Consider the following 13120-nt stretch of genomic DNA (forward strand, 5'->3'; position numbering starts at 1 on the left):
GGTGAAAAAAAAAATTATGAGTTTAGAAAAAGACTAAACTACTTTAATGAAAATATAAATAAATAATGAAATAATATGAAGAAGAAGAAAAGGAGAAAAAAAAAAAAGAAAAAAAACATATAAAAAGTATATATTATATACAAACTGTATCAAGCTCCCAGGATGATGGTCACGTCACCAGCAGGCACAGGAAAAGTCCCGGGCTGGACTTAGTGATGGACAGGAGCCAGATTCCGGATCTGGAGTCAGGAACGCTCGGATCGGGATCAAAGGCAGACGAACAGACAGGGTCCTCCTTGGACGTCGGCCATTGAAGGAAGAAGAGTTGACCTTTTGATCCTTCAGCTTTTATACTGAGCATGATGCAGATGGGATAGAATACCCTGTTGGTCAGCTTGGGGTCACCTCTCCTGTCCGTTCCTCCCTAGAGGTGTGACCCCTCTACGCTTTTCCTCTTCTGACCCTCCAACGGGGCAAATAACAAATTTGCCTGACCTTGGTTGTTACAGCAATAAGTTGTTATAGCAAGGGCCTCTCTGCACACCATTCCTTGGTATAATCACTAAGGTCTTATCACTGTGAGAGTGAACAGTTTCTGAACAATATGCTGTTAATTTCAGAGTTTAGTTCGTTAGAAGAGGCCCAGCTAAAAAAGTAAAATTGCTGAACAGAAAATGAGTTCTGTTGTACCTCAAACCAGGACATAAATGATAATTTTCTTAGCACATTCTCCAGCAGGCGAAGTCACGCACTGGTGTGCTTGAAAAGCCATTAACGAGGTGCTTCAAAAATCTTGCAGAGCTATAATTATCAGTGTAGAGTTGGAAAGGTCTAACACCAATGAGGAAACACTCAGATGATCAGAAGGCCATTTTTCTTCACATTCACGGGTTTAAACAAGGGATTCAAAGAAACAGGTGAGTTTCTCTTTATTTCTCTTTCTTCGACTTACACATTTTGATCCTGTTTTGGCATCATGCTAAAGCTTAGCAAGAATCAAGAAGGTGAAAATAATAATCTCTTTTTCTGCCCAGAAAAACTGTGATTTTGGGTTCTAGTCACAAAACTGAAAGTGCAGACATCTTGTGCTGTACAAGCAAGGCCCAAAATGTAATAAGAAAAGTCCTTTGAGAGGAAGTAGAGTATCTGGGAGATATTATTAACACAAAATTGTGTAAAGCTGGAAAACTAATGAAATATTTAAGTACAGGTAAAAAAAAAAACATCCTTTACTTTCTTTGGTGATAAATATTTTAAGAGTAATTTCAAACTGGAGGAGTTTTAGGTGGTTCGTTGCTTTCTGCAAATCATCTTCCCCACACAAGTAGAACATTTCTTCAGAAAGTCTTGCTTCTTAGGAGACTGCATCCATTCTTTCACTCTCTACTAATCAAAAAGAAGTCAAAATAAAGGCAATGCACCCTGGGGGAGGTGAGCTGCTATTAAAGTCTTGAAAGAAATTTTAGTCATAAACCTAAAAAGCAGCTTCTGTTTGCTCTGTTACTATTAGAGAATAGTTTATGGCCAATGTGATTGAAGGCCTATAGCAGCCATTAACAACATGTCTCACACTAAACAGTTATGCATGCTTAAATTCCATCTGCAAAGACCAAATAAGGCTTGAAATTAATGATTTAGCTTCTGGTGGTGAACTTGCCGTACCTTTAATAACATCTAAGCAAAACTGTACACAAAAAAAGTGAAAAGGTAATCTCATCACTTTGTGTTTTCAAGATTTTTGCCAAGAAAACCAATGCTGGAGTATGAGAGAAGTATTCCCATGTCCCCAACTCCAAGTGACATCTGATATGAGATGTCAGTTTGCTGCATCGTCTGCTGACTTCATGCTTGAAAAGGTTTTCGCTCCCGAATTCAGGTATGTATCTGATGGCAAGGTGCCATCTACAAGACACACACATTTTACCAACACTGTGTTTGTAGTGCAGTTGATTGGACATATAATTTCTTGTACAAATGAACGGAATTAGAAACTCACAAACAGCTTCCCTTTAGGCTCCAGTTACCTGGAAATGGATTTATTTGCTGAAAAATACTATATAGCTCCATTAACGAAGCCTTAACTTTCCCACATTCTGTTACTCATTTTAGCTGCGTAAAGTCTTATCTTGCAATATGTGCAGTAAATTTTTTAAGTTAAATCTCTCGAGGACTCAGTTTGACCAAAATATTAGGCTTAAGAACACCCTGTACCTAAGGCTGGAGCACAAACTGCCACATTACTACCACGGAAAAAAGGATGACTGCTGTCTTCTTCCAACAGGGATGGTTTGCACTTCCAGCTGTTCTCTGACCCACAGGCAGAAGGAGCTGCTCATGAATCCACAGTTCTGGCAGTGACAAGTGGTGTGTTCTTGGCCACCGTTTCTTCCCAGAGACTTCCCTGAGCGCTGGTAAGCGTGTAGCTCATGAGCAACACATCTCAGAGTGATGGAAAATGCAGCCTGGAGCGTGCTGTCACCATCAGAATAATTTGTGTAGTCTAAAGTCTGCTGCCAGAAGGTCATCTCAAGCAAAATGGCATTCCAGAGCAGGTGGAGGATCAGGTAAGTAGAACTAGTTGACCTCCTATAACTCATATGACCTATGAGTTATATACTAGACTCAGACATGTCTAGTGTCAAAGCAGGTACTCATTTTCTGGCCAGCACAGAACTTATTCCTAAATCATATTTCTAAGTGTTCCCTTCAGTTCATGTTTTAGGGACAGCTAAGAAATATAATTAAAAATAATCTCTCTCTCACGTGGGAAATTTTGATATTTCCACAATTGTTTTCATCAAAAATCAAGCTGAAATACTGAAATACCAGAATTTCTTGTGAAACAAAAGGTTTTGTACATACTTTGAATTGATAACATTGGTATGTCTCCTTTCCCCATAGCATCAAGGTACCTGAGTTGCTGTGTTAATCCAACTGGAAGTCTTCCTTCGGTAGGGTACGGATGCGGGAGCAGAAATAGAGAATAGAGAATTCCCTGGAGGCACTGTGACTACTTAGGTCAGTAAAGAGTCTGAAGGTAGACTGACCCCAAAACAAACATTATCGTTTGCTTTTCCTGATAGGGAAGTGATCAGTTTGCAAATTTTGCTGGAAATGTTTTCTTGTGGAGGCCTACATTTTCTATGAAATCATCGTTGTTATGGAAAACTAGGTTAGTTCTGGATCAGCCCCGCTGACAGTATACTTAACCGCGTGATGTAAGCAGCTATGTGCTTTGCAACTTAGGGCTCATAAATGGATTTTTATTAGTAATTCAGCAGTAGGCAGAGTCTTAAAGTAATCATAATGACAACTAATCATACGTTCTCTGCAACGCTTGGTGATGGTCACTTATGTCATTGCCTTAAATAACAATTCTATGTAGACATAAGTACATAAACACACACAATCAATTTGTTAATCTTTGAGGGTTGGAAAGTGTTTAAATTCCCTGGCGGCAAAAATGTCATTTTTTTGGTAAAGGTATGCAGAAACTGTCTTTAAACAAAATGAGCCTATTGCTGGATATCAGAATCCAAATGGGAAATGCTATTTAGCGGTTAGAATAAAATGGTCTGCATGGTGAGGAATAGATTAGGCTGCCTCACAGTGACTGAGCAGAGATAATAGGAAACGATATGAATGTGGAAATAGCAATTTGCAATGGGCCTTGTAACACTTGTAGCACGTGTCTGAACAGACAGAACACGGCAGAATGGTTCTACCTCTCCTTGTTTAATAAAAGATGTGCTCCAGGCATTTGCCCGACTGAGCCTTGTGCAACTCTAGATTCGCTGACTCTTCGGCTCCCGCTCTTCTATTTAGGTCAGGTTATTTAAACAGTGGCATTAAACAGTGTCAGATTTCTTGTGAGCAGAGAACGTGCATCTTTAGCCAATTTTCTGAAAATAGTGAGTTTGTGACAACCCCTGCACTGTTTCGTTTGACTCTCAGAAATAGTATTCTTTGAAATCAGTAATTTGGAAAAAAAACAACACCCAAACAGCCACCAGTATATTTGAAAGCATGGTTCATAGGGCTGAAAGATGGAGACCTAAGGTAGTTGCCAAAAATAGAAATGAATGAAAGAGGTTTATCTATCTTTGTCAATGCTACGGTATTAACACGAGAGCCTGCTTCCCCAGGGGTACCCTGAGAGTCTATTTGGGACTGAGAAGTTGAGTGAAACTGCAAATTTTTCAGTGTTGCTAAACATATAACAAAGCAAGTCGCTCTGACAGCCAAGCTTCTGTCTCCAGGCATTTTTTATTATTTTTTTTTCAAAAGATGATGGTCCAAGCAGCCAGCTGGACTTAAACCTAGATGCAGATTTTCAGAATTCAAGAGTTGTGAATCTGAAGATTAGTTACAGTGTGTTATTGAGAGAGTTTTATTGATGAGGTGATGCTCCAGATGCTTCAGAGACTGATTCCATCTTGTCTTTTGTCCAAAGAAAAAGCATCATTGGAGAAATTGAACACATGGAAATATGACAATGATTCCATCAGTACCAAGAAGGCACCAGAAGCTCTCTCACAATATCTTTGTCAATGCTACGGTATTAACAAACTCAACAGCTTCCCCAGGGGTACCCTGAGAGTCTATTTGGGACTGAGAAGTTGAGTGAAACTGCAAATTTTTCAGTGTTGCTAAACATATAACAAAGCAAGTCGCTCTGACAGCCAAGCTTCTGTCTCCAGGCATTTTTTATTATTTTTTTTTCAAAAGATGATGGTCCAAGCAGCCAGCTGGACTTAAACCTAGATGCAGATTTTCAGAATTCAAGAGTTGTGAATCTGAAGATTAGTTACAGTGTGTTATTGAGAGAGTTTTATTGATGAGGTGATGCTCCAGATGCTTCAGAGACTGATTCCATCTTGTCTTTTGTCCAAAGAAAAAGCATCATTGGAGAAATTGAACACATGGAAATATGACAATGATTCCATCAGTACCAAGAAGGCACCAGAAGCTCTCTCACAAAAAAAAGGAAAAAATAAAATGTGATGGGGGCTCTCTGCCAACTGTGCTAGTTGGCATGGTCCATGAAGAGGGACACTCAAGGTGTAGCGTTTAATTGTCGGGTTCTTTCCTGAATTTTGGACTTTTTTTATAAAAAAAACCCACAAAGCTCTTCTTCTACAGCGTGAGTTCGATTTATCTTTGGAAAACAACAGGGAAGCAAGGTGCCTTTCCTGATACAGATTCATTCTGTTTTCTGGGTGTTGGGCACTAGAAGGATCTCTCTTAAAAATAAGAATGTTTCCACTCAACATATCTGTCAGACTGTTGTCTTTTAAGAACCTGGATTCAGTGTTGTCCAATTCTGAGCTGCTTCACACCAATGTGAAGGGAGAGCATAATGTCATGATGCCACTAGATCAGAAAAACAGTCTTTCTCAGATGCATTTACAATCACATTGTAGGAGAGGAAACGACAACATACTGAGGGCCTTAGTGCAAATTTCTTTCTAATCTTCTTACACTTTCTTAGGAACTAGCTATATTTAAAGCTGCTTTAAAACTCAGTTTTGTGTAACCTTTTCCTTCTATCATTATTTTCCATCTCTTTTTAGTTAATCTTTGCACAGTTCTCTGGAACAGCAAGCACCAAGTCTTGGTTTTTCTTTCCTTCTATGTGAGGGGGGGCGAAACCTGACAGCCCTGTACATAAAGATGAATGAATGACTTATAAATTACTTGAGCAACGACTGCTGCTACTTTATCATTCAGTTATATCCTTTTCATTGACTAATATGGAACTGCAGGGAGCCCTGTATATAAAGAGCCATGATCCTTCTGTAAGCAGCAAAGGATCTGACTTACATATATGTGCATGCAGATGTAAAGAATTACGTGAAGACATAGAATATGCTCTAGGTGACTTGCTTAGACTTATCTGGGGAGGAACCTTAAAAAAAATCCACATTGTGTTATTAATAGTAAGTGTTCACCAGGCTTTCTCCCATAGGAGTAAATATTAGTTACTGAACATGAGCAACGTCAAAGGAATTTTCATTGTGATTAATGGTGTGACAGTAAATAACAAAAGGAGCATTAATTGTTTGCTGCTTGTTATCGGGGGTACAGAGTGGCAATTTGTCAGAAAACAACCTGGGCAGCAGTTAACAGCAAAGTTCCAGAAAACACATCCCCATGATAAGCAAACTGCAAGGCTTTTCTGGAGGGTCAGATCATAGCACTTCGCTGGGCAGAACGCAGAGGAAGAAGGTTTCTTATGAGTCTTTTTATACTTCAGCTTTGAAAAAGATTAAGCATGGCATTTTTTTTCCTTTTCTGATGTCCATGTCCTGATAAAATCTTCTAATATACATTTTTTTTTCCCCCCAAGAAATTCTATTACCTTCTTTATTTTCACCTTCCTTGAGAAAAGGATTGTTTCAAGTTCTGAGGCTGAAATCAAGGCGCTTTTCCTTTCTCACAGGTGTCATGGTTCCCTGGAACATTAGCAGACTCTCATCCTAATACATTTCCCCGGAGTACCCAAAGAATAGCAAAATGCAGCTGAAGTGAGGGGTGGAGGTTCTTTTAGGAGCTGTGCAGTGCTGGCCTGTAGAGACAGCATTACTCAGCAAATACCCAGGAAATTTTGTGGACTTGTCACAGGAGAGGCTGCGAACCACCAAGGTCACAAATTAAAGTGTAACACCTGTTAATCCTGGAAAATACAGGTGAGGGAGGTTTTTTTCTCCACTGTCTGCAAGTCAGCTGTACTGCAGGGAGGTGGTGAAGTATGAGAGACTCCAATGTCTTACCCTACTCAAGTTTATTTTATCAGGTAGAACATATTCACCTGCTTGGGTTTCCTCAGTTCCAGCACTTGCAGAAGGCACAACCAAGACAACAGGGAATGGAATTTGTTACCCGGATCAAAACTGAGCAAATGAATAGAGAGAGGTCATATTCTTCTTGACAGTACAGCTGCATAGAGGCAGGAAATAAGTATTGGAATGATAATACATTTTCTGCACTGATAGGGAGATATATTTTCATAGGAGGGTATTGAGTCCTCACAGAAGTTTGTTATTGCTTGATGGAGTTCAGATTTAACTTGATACTAATAAGTTTTGATTGCATCTGATGCAGAAACAAGCTTTCCAGTGCTTTGGGATTTTGAAAGAAAACTTTTTAGGAACGAACTTGCTTCCCAAATTCTACTTTGCCCCCCTTTTCATTGCGGCAAATCAAGTCTCTGTGGCAGACACTGTGCTTAGTCCTTCCACAGAATATCTAGGAACATTTCTGAGAAATGTAAGGTCTTGACAGCTATGTCATGCATAGAAGCACACAGGTCATTGGCTTCTTCAGTCTCATTTAATAATGCCATGTCTGTTACACATTCGCAACAGTCTGCTTTGATAGCTGTTACAAGCCTTTAGGTGCCAGCTGGATCTCCCTTAGGACAGCTGTACTTGCCAATTTTATATGGAAAAGACTCCATTTTCAGTAAGTTGGAAGAGTCCACTCTCCCAAAAGCAGTAATTGGCCACGCTTTGGTATGACAGCGTGTGCACGGAGGAGAGTGCAGAAGCTGCTGAGAAGGAAATAACAGGACCTTGTATTGTTCCTTCACATGCCATGAAGGAAAGAGAAAAGGCAGTTTTTGTACACACAAATTACACAGACTCTTGGGGTAGCTTGGGAAGGTGGTTATAGACATTGCACCATAAGGGGTTTTTTTGTTTTCTGTAAGTTAAAACCCATATGGAATATCTGTCCTCTCTGCCCAAGTGTCCTCTGTCAGAGAGCAGTTGTACAGAGCCCTGTGACAGGGAATCCTTCTGGAGGATTCTATGGCAGCATAGCAAGGCACACATAACGCTCAGTTTTCCATACCTGTTGCTTGGAAACAGTTGTGGGTTTTTTTACCATTAGATTGAGAAAACGTGCATTCACTGAGCCCTCTCATAACGCCTTAGAGAGTCTGTGTTGGGAAGGTTCCTAAGGAGGTCTGAACTTATTTTCAGACCCTACTAAGGGAAAATGATAATAGAATTACAGTTTGGTTTCCTTACCTGGTCATGATTTAATCCTCGTGGGGGTTTTCTGGGAGTGGTTTGGTCTATTTCTTTAATCAGTCTCTAAGAAGTTATGCTTACGGTACGCTGATGACATTTGTCTGATTATTCTGCTTCTAAAAATCACTGCTCCACTGGAAGTCACCTTCCAGGAATCAAGCAGTACAATTTTTATTCCACTGAGATAAATTAAAGTGGTGTGAATACCAAGCACATCCTCGCAGACCCGGGGCTCTGTCAGTACAGATATTGCAGCAGTTGTCAGAGCATAATTTTATTAACAGTGTATTCCAACATTTGTTCCAAGTCTAACCACTATATGTCTTACTTTTCTAGGACTGTTACATTTACTCATGATACTGCAACATACAAGAAAAGCCTCCTCTTCTCACCTCAGGGGCAGCCAAACCACATGTTCCGCAACATACAAGAAAAGCCTCCTCACCTCAGGGGCAGCCAAACCACATGTTCTAAAATTGCAGATTCTTGCATACAAATCTTCCTCAGCCCCTCTGATTTAAAAACCTCATGTGAGAAATCTCCTCTGGTATCAACTTACAGAACTTTAGTTCTAAAACCTTTCTTTCTCATTCTGTTTGCATCCTCATGATTGTAGTAATGGATAATACTAAAATGATAATATTTGAATATATGTTAACTTTTATATATTCATAAGAATACCTAATGGATTAAGACGGTCTAAGGAAGTTACCAGTGCCCACATTCATCAAATTAGTCAGTGACTTTGAAAGCTCAAAGACAGCATCAAGAGATCTCAAGGCAACAGGCAATTTTTGCCAGTGAATAAAACATCATAAACTTCAGTTTATGAACCTTTTGCCTCATTTTCAAAGTTTCTATTAATTATTTTGAATCAATATGAAAGGAAGATGCTCAGGCCTATGTTAAATCCAGACATATGTTGCTTAGACTGTGTCTTCTCAAATGGAGACAAAGCCTGTGTGCTGATTTTTGTCTGTTAATGATGGCATTTTTGTTCCACTAGCTGTAGCCAAGAATTTGGAATCTGGATCCTCTATTCTGTTGTATTAAATATGTGATATTGTCCGTCTTGTTTATAAAGTAAAGTTGATAAACTCTGTCAAAACTGAGTCATACAGATTAGCAGAGCATAAAGTGCCATGGTCTGGTAAATGACAGCAGTGGAATAGCTTAGCTTTTTATTGGTATTCCACTGCTCTGAAACAGAATAGCTATTAAGCAGAAAAATGAGAAACGTTGTTTTTCCCTCCCGTGACTCTTATTCCACTAAAGCAGACATCAGCCAAGACCAATAGAGAGGCTTGGTTCATAAACTGATGTTTATGATGTTTTATTCACTGGCAAAAAATTGCCTGGTGCCTTGGGATCTCTCGATGCTGCCTGTGCAGTAAGTGTCACTCTGCTTCCCAGAACCAGTGTCCCATGCAGCATCCTACTGTGAGGAGCAGGAGAGGTCCAGCAGAACAGTGCTTCTGGGCTTGGGGCAAAGCAGAGAGGAGAGCGGGACAGCGAGCTTATAGAGGACAAAACGAGAACTGAAAGGGTAACAAAATAAATTAGTGACTCATTTTTCTGACTCATTCTTCCCATCTCCCATTTTCATCTATCTAGTCTTAGGGGTGTGACCTGATAGAAACAAATGTTCATTTCACTGTCCTAAATACTCTTTCTCTTCCCTCATCTGTCAGATGGGTGCTAAATGAAGATACAGACAATGGATAATGATCCATCCAAACTCCAACTTAGTGTCACACTGAGCATTTTAAATAGAGAGGCTCAGATATTTCAGTGATGTGCACAGAATTTGATGAAATGTAACACCAAACAGGAGCTTAGCTGAAGGTGCAAAGTGGAAACTTCCAGACAAATAAAGTCCTATTAAACACCAAACACAGATCCAGCCTGAGGATGTCTTATTATAGCTCAGGTTGATTTTCTCAACTTGTAGGTAGCAACTACCATGGGAACCCTGAAATGGAATCAGGGCTGGGCAATGTCAGTTGCTGAACATTTTGTTGGAGCCTGGTATCTGCCCTTCAGGATTAAATATTCTGTGAGGGTGGCGAGAGCCTGGCCCAGGTTGCCCAGAGAAGCTGTGGCTGCCCCATCCCTGGAGGGGTTCAAGGCCAGGCTGGAGGGGGCTTGGAGCAACCTGGTCTGGTGGGAGGTGTCCCTGCCCAGGGCAGGGGGTTGGAACTGGATGATCTTTTAGGTCCCTTCCAACTCTAACCATTCTGTGATTCTCTGATAACCCGTTGTAAAGCCCGCCCACGTGAATTGTGCATTCTTGTCAATGACATTTCATTCTTATTTAACAATCCAGAGGGGCTGCCAGCCTGAGAAGGAATGAAAAGCTGTCCTAAGTCATTAGTACCTCTACCTACTGATGACAAGAAATAAAGTAAGCAGCAGGTCAAAAACAGGGTGCTTCACGTAATACACAGTTAGCCTTGAAAGTCTTCTCCAGCCTTGCCAAAAGGCCATCATTCTGTAACTTGCAGTTCTCGTGAAAGCTAACAGTTTTTTTTTTTTTTTTTTTTTTTCTTTTTCTGAACGACTCTCCACAACCTGTTTGTCCTGTCAGCTAACCCTCTTTGGGATTGAAGTACGGCCTCAGGACAAGTAAGTGTAGATCAAGTAAGACACACCTTCCCTTGATTATATTTTGCCTCTGTCATAACAAAGCAAGAAGATTTTTACTCTTGCGTTAGAAAATAAAGTAGGGTTTGGGGGAGCTGTCTTAGTAGATTTTGACAAATCTCTTCTTTCTTACGCCAACTAATGCATCACAATATAAATTAGTTGCTCCAAACTGCTTTCTACCGTAATTAATTCTGCTATGCTCCAGGGTCAGAAATAGCCCTTTTATAACTGTTCCAAATCAAACCCCTCTGCCATTGAAGGAGTCACTTGCCGGGAGACCATGACACCTCATCCTTTAGATGGATATTGCTCGAAAACAGCCTCTTTTATCTGTCCCTGTGAGGCTGAATGGACGTCCACTATAAAACTGCACTGAGGGAAATGGGAGTTGAATCAGAGACGTGTTTAACAATGCATAACCTTTGTTATTCTTCTCCCAGGAGCACTGAAATTTGCATGGCTTAGCAAGTTGAGGGCTGTAATGACGGCACTTAGGATGGACGTCAGCGGCAGCAACTGGGATCCAGTGAGAAGAGCAGAAATAGCCCAGCATCAGAACTCTGCAGAGGTATGGCAGAGCTTTTCAGCACCTGGCTAATAGCCCCCTAATTCCTTGGGTATTCTCTCTAAGACACCGTTATCCATGCTAAGGCTACTGGCTTTGGATATGGATATATGTGTAATGCTATCAGGAAATCCAAGCACCCCAGCAATTACATTTTCAATGCTTTCTCTTCTCACTACTGTGCTTTATCCAGTTGAAAGGTAAGAGGAAAAACTTGCTGTGTGATAATGTGTGGGTATCTGGATCAAGACAAAACAAAAAATCCCTAGCTCTGAAATAGTGGCACAACGTCTCACTTAGTAGTTATATCTTTATATGAGAGGATGTATACAGAAAGATAAAGACTAGCTACAATTAAATATCTTTAAATCAACCTCAAACACATAAGCATTTTGCTTTAGCTAAAATACTGAGGTATTACTAATATGTATAAAGTAAATTTGTTTCACATGGGTGTTCATTAGATGATGAAATGGTATTTAGCATATGGAAAAGATACAGCATATGAAATAAAAAGTGGAATATGCTTTTTCTTGCTCTATTTAATACAGTGTAAACTTTTTTACAGCAATATATTCCACGAGACTATTTCGCACGAACCTTTTAGCTGAGCCTTTTTTGATTTGTCAGGGTGAACAGGGCAGGCAGATACGTGTATGTGCAGAGTATTATTTTCATTTGTTCGCTGGGCAGGACTGGTGGCACTGCACACTATTTTAGACATTGGACTGGTTTCCACCAATATTCCTTTTCTGACACTGAAAAATCATAGGAACTGATAGGGAAAATCCTTATGCTTTGCTTGGGGATAGTAAAATATGAGATGTGCAGCCGGTGATGGTTCATTCAAATACTGAATTCTTTCAGAACGAGATGATTATGACCAGTGGTATATCAGTTTCCCACATTATCAGGAGATGGTAATCAGGTAAAAGATCATTGATTGCATCTGATGGCAGAAAGGAGCTGGTGATTATAAAAGAGAGAGGAGGATGGATAGAGGAAATAGGAGAAAGAATAGCTGCCTGCGGAGAGAGATGCAGAGAAGCAGTGGGGTGAGCACATCCTGCTGAGTAAAGTTGTGTTCCAAAATCTGCAGATAAACTCAAGTTATGAGATGAATGGAGCAGTGAGACCGTGTTTAGTATTCTTACGGCCCCGGGGATTTGTACTTCAAACGAAGAACAGTGTGTGTTTGAAACCAATGAAACAAATCAAATGAGGACCCTTTGGCCGTTGGGCTGTTGGGGGTAGGGGCCAAGAAGAGACCCCGCTGGGCAGAGGCCAAGGTGAGAGCCTCAGCTTAAGCAGTTCCATGGGGAACAGGAGTCGATCTTGGCTGAAGCATCTGGGGGTCTGGAGCACAAGTCTTATGAGGAGAGGCTGAGGGAGCTGGGGGTGTTCAGCCTGGAGGAGGCTGAGGGGAGACCTTCTTGCTCTCTCCAACTCCCTGAAAGGAGGGTGTAACCAGGGGGAGTTGATCTCTTCTCCCAGGTCACAGGCAACAGGACAAGCAGAAATGGCCTCAAGCTGTGTCAGGGGAGGTTCAGATTGGATATTAGGAAATATTTTTACACTGAAAGTGTTACCAAGCATTGGAATGGGATGCCAGCATCCCTGGAGGTGTTCAAAAGATGGGTTGACATGGTGCAGGGGGACATGGTTTAGTGATGAGTTTTTTATCAGAGTTGGGTTGATGGTTGGACTAGATGATCTTAAAGGTCCCTTCCAACCTAGACGATTCTATGATTCTATGATCTTCTAGCTCTTTCTTTCAAGGGAACCCCCTGCCCAAGCTCTATGTTGGCCCTGAGCCCTCGCAGCGAAACCCTGAGGCAAAGAGGGATTTGGCCAGTGCCCTGACATTCTTCAG

This window comes from Calidris pugnax, unplaced genomic scaffold, assembly GCF_001431845.1.
Source record: "Calidris pugnax isolate Ruff unplaced genomic scaffold, ASM143184v1 scaffold3, whole genome shotgun sequence".
Lineage (NCBI taxonomy): Eukaryota > Metazoa > Chordata > Aves > Charadriiformes > Scolopacidae > Calidris > Calidris pugnax.